General features: G+C 31.9%; 1 protein-coding gene and 1 long non-coding RNA gene across 2 annotated transcripts in view; one reads left to right on the top strand and one right to left on the bottom strand.

Annotated features, from left to right (window-relative positions):
* The window catches only part of LOC143194262 (uncharacterized), a 52,932-nt gene extending 36,856 nt beyond the window's left edge, over positions 1–16,076 (top strand). The window contains exon 3 of the long non-coding RNA XR_013005280.1: positions 15,953–16,076. This is a non-coding gene — a long non-coding RNA (uncharacterized LOC143194262). The remainder of the gene's footprint in view (positions 1–15,952) is intronic.
* Chmp1 (Charged multivesicular body protein 1) overlaps positions 1–24,135 on the bottom strand; it is a 395,687-nt gene that overhangs the window by 36,778 nt on the left and 334,774 nt on the right. The gene's annotated exons all lie outside the window — the stretch shown is intronic.

Below are 24,135 nucleotides of genomic sequence, written 5' to 3'. Positions count from 1 at the left end.
TTAATAAAATCTTAATTTACAAATTAATGTATTACTTCTGTTCTGTTGTACTTGCATTAATACACAAGCAAGGCGAGGACAAGATTAATACATTAGTATGTATTACCCAAATTAAAATACAATAAACTACTTAAGCTAAACTTATGAATACACTTATACACTAAACAAGTTCGTGTGGTTTAGTTCGCTTCACTCTTCTGATTTTTTGTTTGTTGTCCAGTAGCTGTATTGCTTCCACGTTGCTATGATTTAAGGAGAAATCTTGGATCACTTAGTATATCCTTTTGATTTCGAGGCCATCGTACTTCGTTGGTTACGTAGCAATAATTATTGGCAATTAATCGTAGAACTTTGTTTTGGCTGCCTTGGATTACTACTTGTTTTAATGTCTTAGTGCAACCCCATATTTGTATCTCAAGCTTTTATGCCAAATCCTGTTTGACATACTAAAGGTATCATTGTAGATTAAAAGGTAGGGAATTAGATGCGTGTTTTGTATATGATAATGCTATTGGGCCTATTGGGTTTATATATATATATTCATAACGAGTGTGGTTTATTTAAAAAAAACTTCCTTTTGCTCAACAAAATGACATAAACAAAAAACTAAAATTTAATATGCGTTAATAATAACGTCTATATAAAATATATTAAATACTACAAACTTTTAGTATTTTAAAATATCCGAACAAAATTAATTGACCTCAAAACCCATTTCAGCCCAAATATCTACGATTAACGGCGCTCACTTTTTAAACAATAAAGTAAAATTTTAGAACAATTATAATCAGTAACTCAATTCGTTTAACTTAAAGATAGATTAATTGATAAAGTACGCCTAAAAGGCTAATAACAATATTAGACAGCACAATATAATAATTACGATTTATTGGAGTCCAAATAAGATTCTTGCCTTCAACGAACGAAAATACTAGCAGATAAGTAATATGAAATTGGCTGAAACTGTGAAACATCGTATCGCAAGTTTGAACATTTATGAACAGCATAACATCCATCAAGTATTAGCACATTTTGTATTAGCATAACTTTTTTTACGTTTATTTTTTTTGATTTTTGAACAATTTTAATTATTTATATTAATTATCTCTTGCAAGCAAAAAAGACTAAAGAAGTGAAATTTTTACTTACTTCTTTACTTAATCTAAACAATCTGCAAATTGTTTTAGAAGCATCTGGAGATATTTACTTAAGAGAAGCCATTTGCTAGCAATTGTTTCAAAAAAAGAGAAAAAGAGAAAAAACAGAGAGCAAAAACTGTGATTGACATTGAAAGCAGAAGACGTAATAGAGCTTGAAAGTATATAAAGGTTTACAGTTGTAACTTTAAACTGGACTACATAATTAGGGGAGATCGATATAAATTGAAATTCAGTATGTTGAAATTTATGAAAATACTAAATTCAAATTGACGTTACTGAACTTACAACTTTTAATAAATCTTAAGATAACTATTATACATGCGATATATGGAATATCACATCAGTAAGTGATCTCCTGTATAAAACATATTGTTCTAAATCTTGCTCCATACCTTATGAATCAAATGAGATGGTAGTAAACGTTTTAGTCCAAACAAGATAAAAATATTAGACAATTTCTTACTCAATAAATTATAATATAGAAATGCTGAATGGTAACTTTTATGTTGCTACGCGAATTTTGTGTTAAATACAGTGATTAATATCACTTGTGTTCGAATCGTTTTGTAGACCTGAATACTGGTAATTGCTTATAGAAAAGAGCATAAAATCTTAAATGCAATTCTTAAATTCATCTCAGTTACGCCAGTAACCAGGTTAGCTATATATCTACTACTACAGTAACCAGGATATTTACAGAAATTATGTCCTCCTTGGTTGCTTAGATAATGTTTTGTGGAAGTTCCTAATTCAGTTTTAGGTGAGTGCATAAGGAATTGTTTTACACGAGTATCATTCAAGAGAAATCATAACGATAACATATTAGCGACCCATGATTGGTCTTGTCAGTTTGGCCAAACTACCTACCGTTTTCACTTTTGGCGTGAATTACAAAAGGACGCTCTTGTAATGTCGAGGAATGTGTCCTCTGTACTGCTTTCACCTCTTTCATATTAAACATATTTCCCTCACGTCTTAATTGTATCACCCTTATTATTCATATATAATATTATATATTAATATATATAATATTAATATTCTTCACATTTGCTTTGTTGTAATTGTTTAAAGAAGAGTTTTAATATGCGTATTAAAATAATTTTTAATTTCTAACAATATATATATATATATATATATATATATATATATATATATATATATATATATATATATATAATGCATTTTGTCCCTATACCAAATGCGAAGTCGCAGCCTAGGGCTGTTCGCTAGGCAACGGCCAGGATTGAATCGTTACAATAAAACAGTTAATAGACGAGGTGTCGCATACCCCAGGGGGTCTTCGCCCCCCCGATCCGGCTAATTTGAACCGCGGGTCGCCGCAGATAAGTGCACCAGGCCGCTTTTTGCACGCCGACACTTCCCTGATTGGATTTGAATATCGGACCGGCTTGACAGCTGCGCGATCGTGTGACACTCGCCGACAGACAGACCATTAAGAGGGGTCGGTGTTTTACCATGAGCTCAGTGGCCAGATCAGGTGTCCCAAAGACCATTTCGCACCAGATAATGATCTGCTGATAACATAACATATCTTTTAACATATAAAATATCAATTTTCGCCTCTTCTTTTTATATTACAATTTATTGAAATACGTTAATGTAGATACAACAACTATGAAACTTGCCATCTCCACAAATATATTGTTGTGTGAAGACGTTTTTGTTATTAGTATGTATTGTTAGTATGTATTAGTATGTAAGTTATTGCAAATAAAATGCCATATTGATTATTTTATATCTTGATTTTCTTTCGTATCAAAAATGTTTCCTTGTTTAGACAGAATAAGCGCAAATTGTAGGAACCTTCTAAACGGATCCGTAGTTGATGAGAACAGATTAATTTGAGACTCTGTGGCTAAGCCTGACCTAAGAGAGCTAAATTATAATGAGAATTTTCAAAATTACAAAAATAGAAGAGGTCGAAGAGGCCAAACTAAAAGATTAAACAGAACAAAAACATTATGTTGAATTGCTAACGATGTAAATTGCTAACGCTTTTGAAAGCATTGCAAGATACAACAATTTTAATATCTGTATAAAAACTCGACAAAATACTTTTATTTTAAAAGTAAATTAATTGAAATCAATTGTCCAAATATTATCTAATAATTTAAAATCGAAAAGTACTCGGAATTGCCCATATTAATCCAAAACAACCATAAATATAGTTTTCTGGATATCAGACGAAAGCACCACATCTCAGGTTGTAAATCTAACAAAGATAGGCTGAAAATATTCAGAATATTACAGCTTTAAAGAACATCCCTTGTCATAACTAACAATTCGAATTTGTATAGTCTATAATTATTCAATATATTGAATTTTATAAACATCGAAGCTTGGGAAGCTATTCTCTAACCTGAATTCCATGAAAATTAATCTTATAACGTCGCTGTATAAGCAAGAGATATTTCAAACACTACAAAGATAATGTTCCAAATCAATCTAGAAGTTACTGTTGACTTTTAGTTGTAGGTCATGTTACGTTCAAATTCAGAAGAATAGGATGCAACATGATGTTATGGTATGATGTTATGTTTTTACAGCAAGGTTCAGATAAATTTCAAATACATACCACAAATACAAGTTTGTGTGCTAGTAAGGCAATTATATAAAAATTCCTAGTGGCAAAGAACCCAACTCACCGCGACACCACGGGACAGTCGGTGGAAAAACAATATTCAAGAGTTATTTGACGTATATAAATATCAAAATTAGTAGGTATATAGCTAAAAATCAATAAATTATATTTATCTGAAGAAATAAAATGTATCTTCTGAAAATAAACGACACATACATCACAAAGAAAAGATCAAAAAAACTGAAATATTTGATGAATCATGAACATTATTACTGAAACTCATTTGATTTCAAATTAAAATATTACCAAAATATACCCATAACACTGACGTAAATGCGGCGAAATATACGTTCCTCTTTTTCCATCTCGGTGTATTTTCTGGAAAAAAAAAGGAGCAATGGGAACTATTAGGGTCTCATGCAACACACAGTAGCCATTTATCAGTGTTTGCAAATAGTGGCGTTGCGCCGTAGAGCAAATCTAGGCCATTAAGGCGTCAATAATGACCTTAGCTACGGCGCTAAAATACATAAATAACCATTCGGAGCAGGCGGGGGACGCGTGCAGGAGATAGACTTCGAAATTTAGTTTCATTCGTGGCTGCGGACCAATCTTTAAAAGGGTTTCTTCGTCGAGCCATTTGTATTGGTTATGTCGGATTGGGAAACGGAAATAATGTACGTTTCCTCTGGATATATATATATATATATATATATATATATATATATATATATATATATATATATAAATTATAATATGTGAAATAATTTTAATTTGCAGAAAAACTATTCCATAAGTTGTTTTTTTATAAATAATTTCATAATTTCACTGGAAATAAAAAATATGTTTGTCATAGAGACGATATCAATTAAATTAAGTATCAAAAGGAAAAATAATCTATAAGGACGGCGAATTAATTTGAAGCAATTTTAAATAAATTCAAAGCCTGATTGCTAAAAACAATACACATGTTCATTTTTCAACACGTTAAGCAGCAACTACTTTTTTCCTGATTGTTCCAAGTTATTCCCTGTTAAAGAAACAAACAAACTTTTTTAAAGATGCCCATGAGTCCGATTATTGAAAGACAAAAAAGTGATAATTAAATAAAATGTTCTGCCCCTGCTGCTCGTGCTTATGCTTATATGATATCGATTAGAACATTCAGAGCGATCAAAATTTTCCATTAAAGCATTTTATGAAGTCTTTAACAGCCTTTAAATAAGAAACAAGACGTTATCACGATCACTATAAAATCGAAATACATATTTCAAATGCCAGTATTATTTTTAGCTCCTGATTCATCATATTAAAGTTTTTGATTGAAAATGTTTGTTAACTGTGTTGGAATTGTTGCAAATTAACAACAGCACTCGATACCTTTCACACTATTCAACCATCAGTAGTACTCGTACTCATTTTATTTTCAATAGTACTCAACTACTTATAATAGTGCTTTATAAGTTCCTGTAGCAATTATATTTTTATTAATTAATTATAAAGAAACAAGCTTCTCGGAAATCTGAAAAATACACGTTGTTTATATGTAGGTGTTTTGTACAATACATTTTCAATAAAATCCATCGACATTTAAATGTAGAGATATTGAAATTTATCAATAATATCGAAAAAATATATTCTCATTGTTTTTTATAATTTTTTTAATTTTTCGGTTTTTTATAGTAGAGACAATGCTTATTAGCCAGAAATTCTATTAGGAAGGTTGGATTATTTGTGTTATTCTTTTTGTAATTCCACCATATGCTGATATAATTTTCTACATAAAAGTATAGTAAAGCAAGATTAATCATCAACATAGTCCTCTTCCCAAGGGAAACTTTTTGAAGTCTATTTGGCAAAACTATCTATTTACTCTAAGATATACGATCATATGAGTCAAAATTTCCTAGTAATGTTTTAGTGGACTCAGCGGATCTTGTTTTTAAATAATTTTGTCTTTTTCATTGAGATATGTGGTAGCCCATATAACAATGCAAAATTAATAGGTATTTGATCTCTAAGACTAACCCGTCATTTCTTACGCGTGGGACTGTGTTAATGTGACTCTATTGCTTTGCCCTACAAGTAACGAAACCGCGATATTCAAACGACTTGAAATCGTATTTTTAGTCAATTCATTTGGTAAATATTTTACCTCTTTTGTATATCTCTTATCACATGTAAACATTTAATTGATCAATTGTTAAGCTGATTATTCTTTAAGAGTTTGTCCTAGGTTTTCATCCAATAAGTGCTGAAATTCATTGTCTTCTAAATTTCTTGTTTCACCAAGTAGTTCTTTATCATTATCGTTTTATCAGCTATTGAACTGAACAGTAGTTTACATTGATAATTCGCATTTTCATTAATACATACCGCGGACCAAAATGCATACAGGCACCTAATATATGGTACTTACTATTATAACATGAAAAGACAAACGTACACAACAAAAAAAAAGGTCCTCAATCTTGAGTTACACCATAATAATATACAAAACTGTCTGTTCCCATGAATTAGACATTCTGCTCACAAATCCCAGTGGTCCTTTCGAGTCTGACTGAACCACTGACCATTATTGTATCGGCTGCCAAAAAAGCAGTTCGGATCAATGCGGGGCCCCCATAAAGCTAAATCTTTGCCTTGCCCGCGCCGCTATCTCTAAATCGGCGGGACCACAGACAACGGCAAAAAACTATGAATTGCAAATCGAACGGCAGAAGTTTAGTACCGTTAAGTCGGAATGTCGCGGTTCAGTTTTTTTCTCTCTCCCTCTCACTCTTATTCTTGGCAGCGACGATCGTTTGTTCGCGTTGCCACCGTTTCGATTTAAAATTCAGACTTTTGTTTTGTTCATAACATCCATAGAGATAAATATCAAACGGACGAAACTAGAATATCATATATGTAGGTACGATGATAGGTCATCTGTGTTACAATCAATTTGGATTTTCGAATTAGCTTAACAATGTTTTATATAGTCTATTCAAAATAACAGTAAACCCACGTCATCAATATATTTAATGTATTGCCTGTCGCAATTTATAAGACCCTATTAGAATCAGACAACATTTTCTTTACAATTTTATTCTTCTTAAAAAAGGACATAGTGCTGTCTGATGCGTTCGAACTTGTAATCGAACCAATCTGCAAAAGTCGTACGGTTTTCAAATCTCTACAGTTTTTAATAACAATTTTCATAACAGTAACAATTCAGTTTTTCACAGTAACAGTAACAATTCAGTCAGTTTTCATAACATTAACAACAATTACAACTACACATTCTATACCGCCATACGTTATTTTAACACTGTACTTTTTTGATATATTTCTAATCGGTGTGTTTTATCATTCTGGTTAAAAATACCGAAGACAGACAGAACAGAAATAATGGCGGTCCCCTTATAACGGTAAAATTTCTAAGACCAAGAGTGGTGAGAGTAGAAATAACTATAGGTGAGTATATAATTAATATAAGATAACTCTTATTATTGGAAATCGTATTGTAGAGTATGAAAGCGCAGATGTTCACAGATATGAGTGTAATTGTTCAGAACATATATGAGCATTTGTTTTAGTGGTGTGAGGAGAGAAAGAATACTAACTCTATTGCAGATATGGCAGGTGCATTAGGAAGAATTCAGTGATTAAATCTAGTCTTATCAAGAAGGATATACACAGGTAGTAACAAAACAAACTAATAAGAATTAAAGTAATTTCAAAATGAATATACAAGGAAGCACTGTACAGGAGAAAAAAAGAACTAAGCCTAAAAGGTCAATATGCCCTTCAGAGAAAGTGAAATTATGCTATATACAATTATTAATTAGGTTGATTAGGCCACCAGCCTCCCTAAAAAAACTAAGCCTTGAGACTTTCATAGACACACTTTTCATAACCAGTCGCAATACGCCACAAAAAAAAACTCTTTAAATACTTTTGACTTGACAAACAATGACAACGCAATATTGAAATAGTTGAAAATGGCATTGCCCTTTTCCCACCCTTTGGACCTCTTCAATCGCATATTTTTGTCTTCAATCGTTCTTCTGCAAGTAGTTTGTTTATCTACCTTTAGGATTTATCTGAAAGCTCAATTCGTCCAATTAGTCTTACAATTCATCATCTTAAAAATATTTAGTTAATCTTTCCATAGAGTATTGTTTGTCACTGATACATATATATATATATATATATATATATATATATATATATATATATATATATATATATATACCATAATTTTTAAATCGTTTAAGGCAAAGTCGAATAATAGAACTAAATGTCGTTTTGGACTTTATATCTTCGCATATTTAACTTTGCATTCCATTATTAGATTCCTGTTAAGTACAATATGTCCCAGGAATATGAATAAGTATACAAGTTACTTTTGATAAATAGTACAGTTATATAAAAATAATAATAACCATCGCATATTTCAATCAATAGCACAATATTTAATTTTGAGAAGAAGTTGAAGCAATGAAGATCTTTTTTTTTGGAAAAATGTGTATTTTTCTCGAAACGAAATACGCTCATAGGAAATGAAGAACTCAATAATATATATTTACACAATTGCGTCATATCTCATCTAATTAACTTTCAATTTATACCAACTAGACCAAAAAGTTTGTCAGAAAAATAAACTGTCTCGTATTGTGAACGCAACGACTAATTATTATACGCCCGAGGTTATGGCGATGAGGGTAATTGATTTTTAACGCCGAATATTTCCTCTCTGTTTGTTCAGTGAGCTTGTAGACCCCTTAAAGACCCCCCTTTGTGCCACAACAGGTATCGCATAGCCTCGGGCGCTTCTCCACTACGGCCATCGCTTGTGAGCCCATTATTTTGGTGAATATTTAATAGAGTTTCGAGTGCTCTTCAGCTGTATAATGCGCGAGACTCAACCTTTTTTATATCGGCTGGATGGTGCTTGATTTAGTTATTCTGATGGATTTAGTTCGGTGCGAGTGAGCGCGACTGGGTCATGTAGTGATTGTCTGTGAGAAATGTATAGCAAAGAGAAAGGAAAATTGAACAAAAGCTTCTTTGTTGCGTGCTCATCTGTCATGCTAATTTTAGATAGAAAAAACAAAATTTAATGAAAACGCACTGATCCTTGATATAACTAATATGAAGCAATATTTATTTTGAACGGTATTATTAATTTATTAGAGGAATTCCCTAACTAGAAGACATTATAAGTTACACAAATTTAATATCATCTATTTTAATATAATAACTGATCAAGTAAACAAAACCATTTGTGGTGATTTTTGTTTTTCACTGTCAAAGCCATAAAAAGATGCTACTGATGCTATCTTGGTAAAATATGTGAGTTGACTCTAAAATAAATCGAGAGGTGTAGAAAATTAATAATTGAAATCTCAAACTAAATGAAATCAACGCCTGCAGCAATATACTGCCTTCATATAGTAGTTCAAATATTCTTTACTACGCTTTCATCACTGCCGATTATGGGCCGCAACCATTATGGTTAGATTATTGTTAATCTTGTACTTCTTCAAACATTTCTTCAAATAGTTATCGATTTAATACATATATTAAGATTGGACGAGATCGATTTTCATAGATTTATTTGAGGAAGTCGTTCACTCTTCGTTCTATAAGCAAGTCCAAACTACTGTAATCTCCGTTATCAGATTTCTTCTTTGACCGTGGAATGGTTAATTTTCATAGTTGTTCATAGTGCCTCAAGAATTGTCATTTGATATATTCCCAGCTTATTGATATATCAGATTTAAATTTCCGAACCTCACAGAAGAACTAGCAAAATAAACGTTCCAAAGAGCCTAGTTTTAATATCAGTTGTAATATATTCGGTAACATTTTCTTTTTCTGTATATTACCTTTCTTTCCTATTGATATGTAATAATTTTACAATATAATAAATCCTAACTTCATATTTCAATATCCCTAATATTTTATATGAAAATAGTTAACTAAAAGAAGGTTGCCCCTTGATCATACTGAACAATATTTTCAATATTACGTTAAAGTTATCTGTTACTCAAAGTAGAGAGACAATGTTTTACAATACATCCTGTAAAAGTGATAACAAATTTACGGTTCTTATTTATTTATATTAAATTTATATTAGATTACAATACTTACTTATATCATTGTACTATTGTATATGTTGTACTTATATCATTTTACAAGCATAATGATTGCTGAATAAATACATGAGCATGTTGCCCGAACTAAAATTAAGTTCACTGTTTCAACTAAAGTTAAGAGTTAACATTTTTACACTGAAAGAGTTTATGTTGCTTGGTTCTTCTGATTTCCTAAGCGTGGTCCTGCAGGGCTTCCACATTGCTGTGATTTAGTAAGCTTCTTTTACTACATTTTGAATAACTTCGTAGTAGGTGTTTTCAAATTCAATTAAATCCAATTTAACATATCATGAGAACGTACGTCGAGGTATTGAGGCGATATATTTAGATATTTGTCTTTCCGCTGTTGTTAATATGGTACAAACTAAATGATAATACAAAATGATATTATTAAAAACAATAAAAATGTTATTTGAGTTTGGTGTAAGCTTATAGCAAACAAATCATTTTTATACTTATTTATACTACTTATTTATAATAAAATAATTATTTAACATATAATATAATATTACTATAGCTTAATACCCTTAGTTATTACATAAGATAAATAAATTGATAATTGGGTACTTAACTTACGTAATAAATTAAACAAACAATAAAGATATATATATATATATATATATATATATATATATATATATATATATATATATATATATATATATATATATATATATATATATATATATATATATTTGATCCTACAAGTATAAGATTGCAAATTTTGATTTCTTTGACATCCATTTTATCTTATTCATGTTACTTAGATATTTACTATGCTACTTTGATGTAAAGAAATGAAAGAATTCACTTTTAAATAGTGTTGTAAAGATATTATTGAAATATGTTTTGGTAAAGCATGGATTGTCAAAAAATGTTTGCTGGTAAAAAATATGTGTAATGGTATAAAATCATAAGGCTGTTTCATGGTGGTTTCGAAGTTCGGTAGTGGTTACATAGCATGAAAATAATAATAACGTTATCGCCAATAAAGTGTTTAGCAGAGAGATGTGATGAAATGAGAAAATGGAAAATATCACGATGGCTACATTTGATGATGATACTGCGATTTTCGCTATCGAAGATAATAGCGAAGAAGCCACACGAATATTACAACAGGCAAGTGACAATATAAATAAATGGGCAATGGGTAAATCTGTACATATGCAGTTCACGTATAATCGGACTGTATAAGCACCAATAACAATATATAATACTATCATTCCAAATAGCAAAAACGATCTCGGAATGAATCTTGGTACAAAACTTCCCTGGAAGGGGCTTGTAAAAAAAGAGAAATTCACTTATGGAATAATAAATACATTACAAATTTTCCAGAAAGAAATCCTAAGAAGTATTGTAGATGCACCTAGATACTACTGAACGGAGTACTTACACCGAGTAATCGCAACGAAACATGAGGAGAGACTCCATTCTCATGTTACTACCAACGTAATTCATGTAATACAACTCTAGGATATGACCAGAACAGGACACAGACTCAAAAGTATCAAACCGCTTGATCTTGTGTAGTCTAGTGTAGCGAGATGCATTCAATAGAACAAACGGAAATGTTAATACAATAATATGATTAGAGACTAAGATACTGTTCTCCTAGGTATATAACTAGAGTTAAGTTAGTGTAAATTCTGTGAATTTAGATTTATTCTGTTAGTGTATAAATGCATTTCAAAAAAATATTATTTTATCCATATCCTATAATTCTTCATCAACACTTTCCACAGAAATTATCGAAATGCCTTTTAAAATATTTTTATCGATGGTGTGTATTAAAAACGTCCTCTGAAAAATTCTACAACCCGGCAACAAGGCACCCGTCCCCCACGTCCTCGTTCATTACGACCGCCAATCCGAATGCAAATGAGCCTTCGGTTCGCATCAATTAGGCGACTGAGGGGCGGCCACCCTCCGCCCCGAGACGCCGCCGCCCCTCCGGTGCCAATAACGTCGACGGCGGCAACGGCCGAACGTGGGGGCAAAGCGGACACCGCCCCCGAAAAGATCAAGGGGATGAAATGGAAGGGTTTCATTTACTTTAGTTAAGTAAATAGAGATATCGTCAATTCGGAGGTTTGTTTAATAAAGAAGGAATTACCAATTTTTCTGTCAAATCAACATAAAGACTTATGCCGGGTAATTAAGAGTAATAATTTTGAAATACCTAAAAACTGGGGGTTGAAGTTCTAGGTAGATAGGAATAATTTTAAAATAGCCAATATCAATCTTTTATTAATATATAATATATGAAGAAAATAGTGGAAATGTTAACATAATGCTCATATATAAAACAAAATTTAATTCAAAGCAAAAATAAAATTCCAATCACTAGTAGCGTCAATTACCTCACCACAATTTTATTAAATTACTATAATTCCAAGAAAACAAATTCTAATAATTTGTTAAATAAATAATAGATTATCTTTTCCACAGTAATTACGTTAAAAGCCAATCAAAAATCTTCTTTATTATATAATAGCTATTTCAAGATATCGGGATTTAGGACTTACACAAAGATGATCCTCATAAAATACAAGAAAAATATGGAGGAGCTTTAGGAGTAACACAAGAAACTATTTCAAATCGCTTGAAGAGCATCAGAATGATCCGAACATTTGAATGTTTTGCGCCGAATTGATTCAAGCCGAGATACAATGTTATATTCCCCAGACCTTGCTCCCTTTGATTACATGTAGTCGTAACATGTCTGAATAGTGCTTCAGTTATGAACTTAGCCTCAAGAGATACACCATTCTTTCCTGGTTGAATTCATAAATTGGCTGAAAGATAGGAAAAAGTAAATACTATTAATTTACAATACCTTTACAATAAAGCTTCAAGATAAAAAAAAGCTTTAAAACTAATTTATAGGCCTATTAACTATTTTGACACGGGCAGATCAAAATTATAAACAACATAAAGCAGTAAACATTTCTATTAACGAATAAATAAGATAGCTAGTGTTTGTTCTATATAAAGCATATATGCAAAGAAAATATTGAGTACATAAAGGGGATGCATTATCTTCTCTTCTTTGCACAGCTATATATAGGTATACCTATAAAAATACAATGGCTTATAAAAATAAACACATACAGGAATATTAAAATATAAATAAAGAAAAATACTGATACTTACATTGTAACTGAAATAACTATTTATTTAACTTAAATTTTCTTTACAACTTCTTTTATAATTTCATATTATATGTACCATATATTGACTGTTTTAATCTATATTTCGCTACCGTCTTTAATTTTGATTTCCTTGTTGATTTTGATTCACTTTATAAATATATTCATTAATTTTCTTAAATAATACTTATTACTTTGACGAAAAATTACTTTTAAAATAAAACTGGATATGTATCAATTATTTATTTTAATTTATCATCCCTAGGACAGAGCGCGATTTTTTTTCAGTATTTTTGCTCGACGCTATATTCTCCAAACAGTTTTTCTTTTAATAGCTTAAAATCAATCGTAGTTTAAATAAGGGAAAAGTGATGTTTTTTTTACATGAAATAAGTTGATTTGTATTGAATTTTAGCTGCTTGAGGGATAGCCTATTATCGTGATGACAAATTAACAGTTATAAGTCAATTACAGTACAGGATTATAAAGGCAAACGATGCAAATAATATTGAAAGTTGGCATCGGTGATACAAAATTGATATAAACAACACCGCAGCTGAAATCTTAGTCTTTTCTGAACACTTCGTGTGCTCATATCATATGGAAAATGCTAGTAGGTATATATGTGTTGCCAGCATGTATTCTAATCATGTTTTTTGGTTCAAAAAGGTATTATTAATGATTATCCTGGACCCATGCCTTTTTAATTAGTATTTGTCTTAGTAAATTGTTGTTGAAATTATCCACTTTTCATTATCAATCATAATACTTCACCGAAAACTCTTTCTCTATTACCCAATGACCAAGATTCTGAAAAATCTAAATATGACATTTTCAGTAATTCGTATAATACTCATTTCCCGTCATTTTCGATGTTTTCTATTATATGCAAACGTCTGGAGACAGTTCACTGATTGATAGGTTCTAGTTAAGCTGCCTGAAGTATATTTGAAAATTTGAGCTGGGTTTTTTTTCAATAAATCTTCAAATTCATTATCTTCGAACTGTTGTGATCTTCTAAACAGTTCTTTGTCATTGGCATAATAATATCTAAATTTTAATTATTGGTATGAAAATAAGCACTTCGCATTTTGCATTTTCACCAATTGATATGGCTGATCAAAATACATGCAAGCAACTAATAGTAAAAGCACTTTGAAATATAGACAAACTAATTTGAAAAATACATTAACTCCATCTCCATGCATGTTTTAGAATAACGGTTACTCTAAAATTACATAATATGTATGAATAATTTTCAAAATTGTTTTGTGTAAAGTTTGTTTACTATAGGTTGATTTAACTCACACCATGAAACAGAGCAGAGGAGATTCAACCATAGTATTCAATTCTTCGATTCCAGCAGAATTTTCGTAAACCAAAATGAAATATATAAAACTCTAGATAGGTTTGTGTTATAACAATATTTTATCGACTATTGCTGTAGAATATTCACTTAACCATCACAAGACCACACCGATGACACTAAACAGACAAAAATCGTTACAGGTATCGATAAAAAACCGCCTCCTGACATACGAAGAATTAACTTTAAAAATATACCGTTACCCCAAAGCTAAGAGAGTCCTTCCGAATGATTTGTAGCCCACAAAACAAGTCTCTTTTCTATTTTGGCGTTCTTTATTTTCTGTTAGCGGGGCCCATTCCGAAGTCTGGCTGTAAATCAAATCGAGACAGCATACGTTATGCGGGTTATTCGTCATTCGCAGGAACGAAAGAAAGAAACGGGCGACGTCCTGCTTTTTTCGGCAGAAAAAATGTTTTTTTTCAAGGAGCAGGACAGAAGAGGACAATCCGTATCGATCACGCGAGCCCGAGAAGCAACAATGCCACAGACGATTTTCCATAGCAGTTTTTATGTTTTTTATAAATCGTATTTTAGTTTGAAGTTAAAGATTTATATATATATATATATGTCATTCAATGAGTTTTATCGTTCGGTAAGATACAACAATATTTCCTTATATACTATATCAAGTAATCTGGTATCCTTGAATAATATATATCTATCTATCTCGGAAATGGGAATTCCCATAATTTCCTGATGACAGACTACCCAAATAACAGCCGATCTCTCTAATTTGACATTATGGCAAAATTATATTTTTCTGGTAAGAGAAATTTGCAACAACTTTTCTCGTCCTACAAATCCATAATTGTGTGAAAACAGTTTATTCGTTAATTTCTAAAGTGTCATGGAAGTTTCTTGCCATTGGCATTAAAATCACAAGTTTTGAATCGTTGAAACAAAAGCCAACAATTGAAGCACTATGCATTTCTAATAGTGTTGCATGAGCTTCAGCAATAGATTTCTATTTCTAACTATTGGTTAATACAACACAACAATGCGAATTAAAACGCTGAATCGAAACATATGTTAGCATCGCACTGATTTAACTTCTTCAATAATCAATTTTAAAACCGTTTCCTTATGAGTATACTTATAATTTGTATTTTATCATATTTTACTGTTCGTTGTGTATATATTTCCGTTGTTTAGCTCAATACTTATATGTTACTATTAGTGAAAACATTATTTGATAATTGCATTGGCAAAATATTGATCAATGACTAAAGTTCTTTTGGATAACGCGAAAACGATATATATACGAGTACGTGCATGTATATAGTTTTTCTACATCTTAATTTTATAGGGAGACAGATATATTGATGTCACTTTCACAGTAAGAGTGCCATGTTGAATTTTAGATATTACAAATACCTAAATTGATATATAACTTATCTTATAACTTAAAGTCTGGAAAAAATATATAATTATGTAGTTCCTCACTGAACTGTTTACATATTTTATTTAAGATCCAAACATGATCTACCCCTAATTATTGATACTGACACGATTTTTATTTTTTTCAGGATCTAAACACATGAAGACGAAAACTTCCAACTATCAGTTGAGATAAAACTACAATTATCAGGACGATGTGTCTAGCGAACCAACCAATCACCGACCGTGTTTTGCATTTCAAGGAAAGTGAAACAAAATGTACGTCCAAGCGAGCAATAAATATTACGATTTCCAAGCTGGCCCTTTTTTGTTTGGACATATTTCTGAAAGCGATAAGCGACACACAAAAGCACACAATCGAAGCTGCAGTATCAGTAGGAAATCTGGACGGCAGGACCTCGGGTCGAGCGGCAAACGGAACGCACCCTGCACGCCAGCGGCCTCATGAATATGTATCGGGGTTGAATTGCAAACAGCTCGGAATGTTTTTGTAGGGACGTTTTTTCCACTGGTGGGAAACAGGGATATATTGATAACTTTCGACGGTTAGACGAAATAATAAGTCTGCCGGATAGTTTTAATAAGAAAATAATATTTACAATTTTCTAATGAACATATATTCATTTACAAAAATATGTTTTTAAATTTACTATTATTTTTAACAGCAAAATTGGTGATATAAATTTCTTGGTTTAATTTCCCTTAAATTTTCTATTAAAAAGTTACCTTTTAACATTCATCTATCATTTTGATTATTATTTAGATTATTTTCAATGAACAGAATGATATAATTCTCAATATTTATTCAAATTATTCGAGTTCTAATCCCGTTATGGTCGTGAATGTTTAAAATTAATTCAGTAAAAATTTAAAATCAGAAATGATCATCTGAAATAATCCAATGATTAAAGAACATAATACTTGTATATAATAAGAAAAATAAGTAGTTAAATCTATGCAATTGTATTCATTGCAAAGTCGGAAGCTTGGTATAGCTTTCTCGTCATCAGTCCAGCTGAATTCCTTATAGACAAAATGAAATACCTACACACTAGATACACTCCAATTTATAGGAAAATCAAATTACAAAATAGCCGATTTTTTCTAAGGTACGTTTTGATATTTTTAAGGAATAGAAAGTGGAAACACAGTGTGACAATTTTTTCAGATAATATTAAAATACTTTCATTTTCTTTATTATGGAAAGAAGCATAATAAACAGTTTTTCCAAGTGATGAAAACATACATTTTATATATGATAATAACGTATACAGGTATACAAAGTAATATAACTGAATATCAGACAAAACAAATGAGTCTCCTACCAACTAGGATTTATCAGAACTGGTGGCCTATAATTTAAGGCCTTGCCAGATTGGGACCCGGTACCCGTTGCCTTGACCACCGCGGCTATCCAGCAAAAATAGCCAAAATATAACAGAGATATTTATGTATTTTTTGATTATGTAAATATGTTATATACAGTACTAATTACTATGTAACTCTACATAATTCTAAAGATTTGGTTAAATGTGCTTAAATATTCTTAATTCATAATAAATCGAAGCCTCACAGTTCATTAACAGCTCAGTTATTATAAATATAATTTACATATAAGCACGTACTAAAATAAATAAAAATCTTTCAAGAGAACTAAACATTTTTAAATTTCCTTATTTACGTTCTAAATTATATGCATAAGATAATATCTTTATCAACACATATATGTTTTCAAATATGTGGCTATCATGCACTATCAAATCAAGCAAATCATCAAAAAGGTGTCCTGCAAATATATCATTTATCAATCTATTTAGCATAATATCAAATATCTAAACCTTTCAATAAAACAATGAGCTCTGGTACTCTAAATTTACGACATCAAAAAGTCGTAATGTTACCACATCAACTATAAGTTTTAGTTAATTTTGGTATACAACAAAATTCTAATCTAAATAAAATAATGAAACAAAAATAATATTATCAATTATAATTTACATTAACATTATATCTAATGCATGCACTATCGAATTTAAAATATTTATAACTATATGGTCCCAATAGTTTGTAGGTTAGGGTTGTGTTTTATTATATTTAAGTTGAACCTTTCCACACCACCTATGAGGTAGAGCGTGTCCAGGCGTGTTTTTTAATGAAATGATGCTCTACAGCCCTTAAAGTGTTGAAAATATCTAAGGTTTTTTTGTATGCACACCTTGCAGACTAACAATTTTCGCAGAAAGAATTGCATTCAATTATAATTATGTTGAAAAACTGCTCTCCGTTTTTATAGATTCTATAAAAGGTGATCTTTATTCGTCACCCGCTTCGTATGAGGATGGTTTCATTTCAGTGAATCCAAGATTATAGATTATATTGTTTCTAATTTATTGAGATATTTTAGTCATATTTCCCTTAGTAAATGCATTCAATGCAGTTGTAATACGCTAAAAATGTTTCCAATAAATATAGTAACGATACTTACCTTTCTAAAACACTTTACTAGTAATAGGGGGCCTCCACTATATCAAACGAAGTCACTTTTTAGAGACGCAATTTGTTTGTGACTTTGCCTGCCTAATGCCTTCGGCATTTCGACTCAAAAAATTAATAAGCAGTGATTTGAAATTCATGAAAAGAAGCAAAGTGCCAAAACAACGTTTTAGCCTCTAGTTATTATCATTAGTATTTGGAAGAATTTTGCTAACACTTGACAACCGGCGACTTTAGGCTAACTGAGGATCATCTGATTTTAAAACGAATTTACAAATTTGTAATACATTAAACATCTTGATGATGTGAGATCACTGTTATTTTGAATAAACTATTAATCAACAATTAGTATAAAATCAAATGAAAATTTATTCGTTATCATCCTCGATGCTTTCATATTGTTAAATGGCATCATTAATTAAACACAAACCATCGCCATTTAATCGTTTACGTTTTTATCGTGGCAAACTCAGCCGTGAAATTTGTTGGAATGCGAAACGGCAAAAGAAAAGAATACGACACAACGTCAACCGAAAACTCCCATCGGGTCCATTCATTAAACGACTTTGACGGACGGAATCAAGGTAGGATAAAGTAATTGACGAGATGCGACTGACTGAGACAACGGTCCGTTCGTTTGAATCAATCAGTTGTGGGTCTTGGGGGTCTCCCCCCTGTACGTCCTGCAACGCAACGAGCTAAATTTAATTGGAATCGAACGGGCTGAAACCGAGACAGACGGAAACTGCAATATTACGACTGAAAAAGTAATTTAAAAAGACGACTTGGAGACATCGAGATGGAAACGACACCGTCAGAATTTAATCGTAAAACTGATTTGTAGCGAGTTGAAGCAAGCATACCAAGTAGCATTAAGTTGTCATATAATTAAGCTCGATACACACACACACACACATACACACATACACATATGTCTAATGAATATGATGGAAAACTGTATTACCATAGGTTTTCATTCTATATTGAAATATATAATAACTTCTTCAACTTTTAACATTTGGTAGGTCAGACGTTCGCGACCGTCAATGCGAATAAATCTGACATTAATCTCCATTTCATCACTCATCACCATTTAGGTTCCATTTGAGCTGAGTAATCATATTTTTACTCCATATATATATATATATAACAGGTCAACTTAAAAGTTCCCTGCCTGACACATAGATGGCGATACAATAATTTAATCCATATGTTTTTTAGTTAGCCCTAACCCTCAAAAGATGCGTCAATAAATTTGACAGCTCTCGGATCATTAGTTTGTGAATTATAGCACTTTGAGTGAAGCAGCGTTTGTTATTGTGAAAAAAATGGATAATAAGGAATTTCGCATGTTGAACGTTGAACGCGTAAGCAAACACTAGGCTTGATGCCGAGTTTCTGGACACTGCCCTAGGAAATCAACCATCAAGGATTGGTATGCTAAGTTTAGGCGTGGTGAAATGCGGACCGAAGATGGTGAACGCAGTGGACGCCCAAAAGCGGTTGTTACCGACGAAAACATTAAGAAAATCCGCAAAATAATTTCGAATGACCGTAAATTGAAATTAAATGAAATAGCACTAAATAGTGTAACAAGACTGTTTAGCAAGTACACTCTAAAGATATCAACTGAACGTGTACATCATATTATTTACGAATATATGGGCATGAGAAAGCTCTGTGAAATGTGGGTGCCGCGTGAGCTCACTTTTGACCAAAAACAACGACGAGTTGATGATTCGGAACAGTGTTTGAAGTTGATAAGCGTAATAAACCCGAGTTTTTGCATCCATATGTGAAAATGGATGAAACAAAGCTCCGTCATTTCACCCCGAAGTCCAATCGACAGTCATCCGAGTGGAGTGTACACGATGAACCTGCTCCAAAGCGTGGGAAATCGCAACAGTCGGCTGGCAATGGTCTATATTTTGGAATGCACATGGAATAATTTTCATGGACTACCTTGAAAAAGGAAGGACCATCAACAGCGACTATTACATAGCGCAATTGGACCGTTTGAAAGACGAAATCGCCGAAAAAGGGCCGCATTTGAAGAAAAAAGAAGTGCTGCTTCATCAAGACAATGCACCGTGTCACAAGTCAGTGAAAACGATAGCAAAAAATCTATGAATTGGGCTTCGTGTTACTTCCTGATCCACCGTATTCTTCAGATCTGGCCCACAGCGATTACTTCCTGTCCTTAAATCTCAAAAGAATGCTCACAGGGAAGAAATTTCCGTCGAATGAAGAGCTGATCGCCGAAACTGAGGCCTATTTTCAAACAAAGGACAAATCGTACTACAAAAATGGTATCGAAATGTTGGAGGGTCGTTATAATCAGTGTATCACTCTTGAAGGGATTTATGTTGAAAAAACTAATTTTGCCAAAAAAAGGCCGAGGACTTTTCTATTGACCTTGTGCTCCGAATCACGGTTTCCGGCATTAAACCTACGTACTAGGGACAGATTAATATAAAATTCATACCAGAAAACATCCGGCCTTACCCAGCTTGGTTGGTAATTTTTCTGGGATAATTTTCCTTGTCGGATTTTGCTTCTTTCCGTTAGAATTATCACAATTATAAACAATCACAAACATAAATGTACGACTATACCGAGCAGAATTCGAACTCGCGACTATCGCAACAGTAAACCGTCTTCTCACCTTGAACACTGCGCTAAGTCGGCCACAGCGAAAGCTCTTAGAATTACTAAAACCACAGTTAATGAATTTAGTATCTAAAAAATTGGTTGTTTCGCCTTCCTATTACAATCGAAATTTGCCCAAGCCAAAATCATCTAATAATAGTTACCAAAAATCGGTTAACCAGTATTTGTAACGCCCTGTGCATAGTATAACATTATTTGGATTAAAAATCCCTTAATTTCATAACTCAGGGCAAACAAGGCATACATTAAAACTAACTATATTATATTAAGTTTACATTATTCTTGAACAAATTTCAAAATGAAATACATGTATCAATTTATGGAACCGTAAAGTATAAACTATTGGCAAAAATTGTACATTGTCATTGAACAAATGGGCATATAAGATAATATTATGAAAATATAGTTTCCTTGACGACTTGTTATTACCTACTTTAACCAGTAGTACATGTTCAAATACTCTGATTGATAAGATACCACTCTTATATACATACAAGCTATATAAATCTAGTGCCTTAATTTAGAATTTTTATATAATTATAATAATTATAACTTTCTGGTTTTTAATTATCTTCATTGTATATTCCTATCTTCAGCAAAGAAAAAATAAAACTTGTGATAATGAAAATTCGACAGAAAATATAAAGTATCTGTAAATGAATAAAACCGTCTTTTAATTCTAGAAACCAATTGAAAATTATTATATAGTTACGTGTATAAAATTTGAAACTTTTTGTTTATTATTTGTCTTCATGTAATATATTGAAAAAATATACTCAAATTAACATTAATACAAATTACATTTACATTATAATACAAATTTTATTGCATCAAACAAGGTAACACCTAACTAAATGCGAAATACTTACTAAAGGAATACAAGGTGTTTTCAAGACAACTTTTACCCATTTTCTTCATATTGAAGAAACAAAGTAATTGCCCTGTTATTTCATCCTTCTGAGTTTTTTTATCATTTCGGGAGCAACTGTACTTGTACTCGAGTGATACATATATATTGAGTTTTCACCATTTCCAAAATCTTAATTAAAAATATAGCTTTAAAATGCCTGTATAATTTAGGTATTTATACAACTACTTCATTTGTTTATGCTATAACTGTTGTTTTTTACAGAATTCATTATTGCCATGAATAATGTTATCCTGAATAAATAATAAATTATTAATCAGAGTAGTTCTGGGATGTTATAACCTATTAGGTTTTTATTTTCTTGCATCATTCTTGATATTCTAGCTAAAACTCTTATATTTTTTTGATTATTATCTGGTTTAAAATCAATCAACAAATTAAGGTTATGAAAGCATAACACTAATAATTTATAACTTTCACTTCCTTAAGTCCATAAAGGCAGTTTCATATTTTCTGTTCCTAATGTTCGTTAAAATAAACAATAAAAATTTAGTCGAGAAGGTCCAACATAACAGGTCAATTGAAAGGTTCCCGGCCTACCATAGTAAAACGCATTTTTTTGGCAAAATTAGTTTTTTTTATTCAACATAATTCTCCTCAAGAGTGATACACTGATTATAGCGACCCTCCAACTTTTCGATACCATTTTTGTAGTACTTCTCTTTTGCTTCAAAATAAGCCTCAGTTTCGGCGATCACCTCTTCATTCGAAGAACAGTTTTTCCCAGCAAGCATCCTTTTGAAACCTTAGAACAAGAAATAGTTGCTGGGGGCAGATCTGGATAATACGGTGGATGAGGAAGCAATTCGAAGCCTAATTCATTGATTTTTGCCATCGTTTTCACTGACTTGTGACACGTTGAATTGTCTTGGTGAAGCAGCACTTTCATTTTCTTCAAATGCGGCCGCTTTTCGGCGATTTCGTCCTTCAAATGGTACAATAACGCTTTGTAATCATCACTGTTGATGGTCCTTCCTTCTTCAAGGTCGTCAATAAAAATTATTCCATGCGCATCTCAAAATACAGAAGCCATAACCTTGCCAGTCGACTGTTGCAATTTCCCACGCTTTGGAGCGGGTTCTTCGTGTGCAGTTTACTCGGATGACTGTCGATTGGACTTCGGAGGTCATTCAAATTTATTTTGTCGATTTTCTAAATGTTTTCGTCGGTAACAACCTCTTTTGGGCGTCCACTACGTTCACCGTCTTCGTCGCTCATTTCACCTCTTCTAAAATTAGCATACCAATCCTTGATGGTTGATTTTCCTGGGGCAGTGTCCGAAAACTCGCCATCAAGCCAGGCTTTTGCTTGAACCGTATTTTTGCCCCTCAAAAAGCGAAAATTTACCAACACGCAAAATTCCTTTTTATCCATTTTTTGACAATAACAATAGTTGCTTCACTCAAAATGCTATAATTAACAAACTAAGATCCGACAGCTGTCAAATTTATACACGCATCTTTTCAGGATTAAAGGTAACCAAAAATATATGGATTTAATTCTAGTAGCGCCATCTATGTGTCAGGCCGGGGACTTTTCAATTGACCTGTTAACATTCACTTGTAATCAACCTTCGTTTTTCTCGTGTAATAGTCGTATTAGTTCACATAATGTCAAATTTAAAAATAAATGTTAAAGTGTTTCAGTGTTCTTTTACTGTACCGACGTCGTTGAATTTTCTCGAGGCTAATAAATATCTAAAGGGAGCTTTGAAAATACACTATAATATATCTTCAGTATATATCTATAGTAGATCTTCATCAGGGTTTTCAATGAACAAACACATTAAAATATTTCTATTAAAATAATGCTATAATAACTGCAAACTTTTAACCAATTTGTATTTTAACCAATTATTTGCACTATTAAATAAATATCACAAAACATGCTCGATAATCACGCACTAATAACGACTTTTGCAGGAGGGTCTGCGAACAAGGCAAACCACCCTGGCTAAATAACAATTTGGTCATCTAAATTGCTTTCTCGCATATTAAGTCTGCCCGTCAGTGATCGGTGAGGTTACGTGCAGGTGCTCCTGAGCTGGAAGCGGTAATAACGGCTACCGTCGCGGCACATCTCGTATATTAATGTCCATAAATTACATATTTCAGTAAACGGACATAACAATAATTACCAGAATCAATGTCAATAAATTACAGAAATTAATTAACTAAAATTGTTGCCTCTGGTTTTGCCGGTGCCCAAGTCGGTGGCATT

This window comes from Rhynchophorus ferrugineus, unplaced genomic scaffold, assembly GCF_030347505.1.
Source record: "Rhynchophorus ferrugineus isolate W39M unplaced genomic scaffold, kcgeb_rfMv2 rfM3, whole genome shotgun sequence".
NCBI lineage: Eukaryota > Metazoa > Arthropoda > Insecta > Coleoptera > Curculionidae > Rhynchophorus > Rhynchophorus ferrugineus.
Note: the sequence above shows the minus strand (reverse complement) of the source record. Positions and strands in the feature narration are given on the sequence as shown.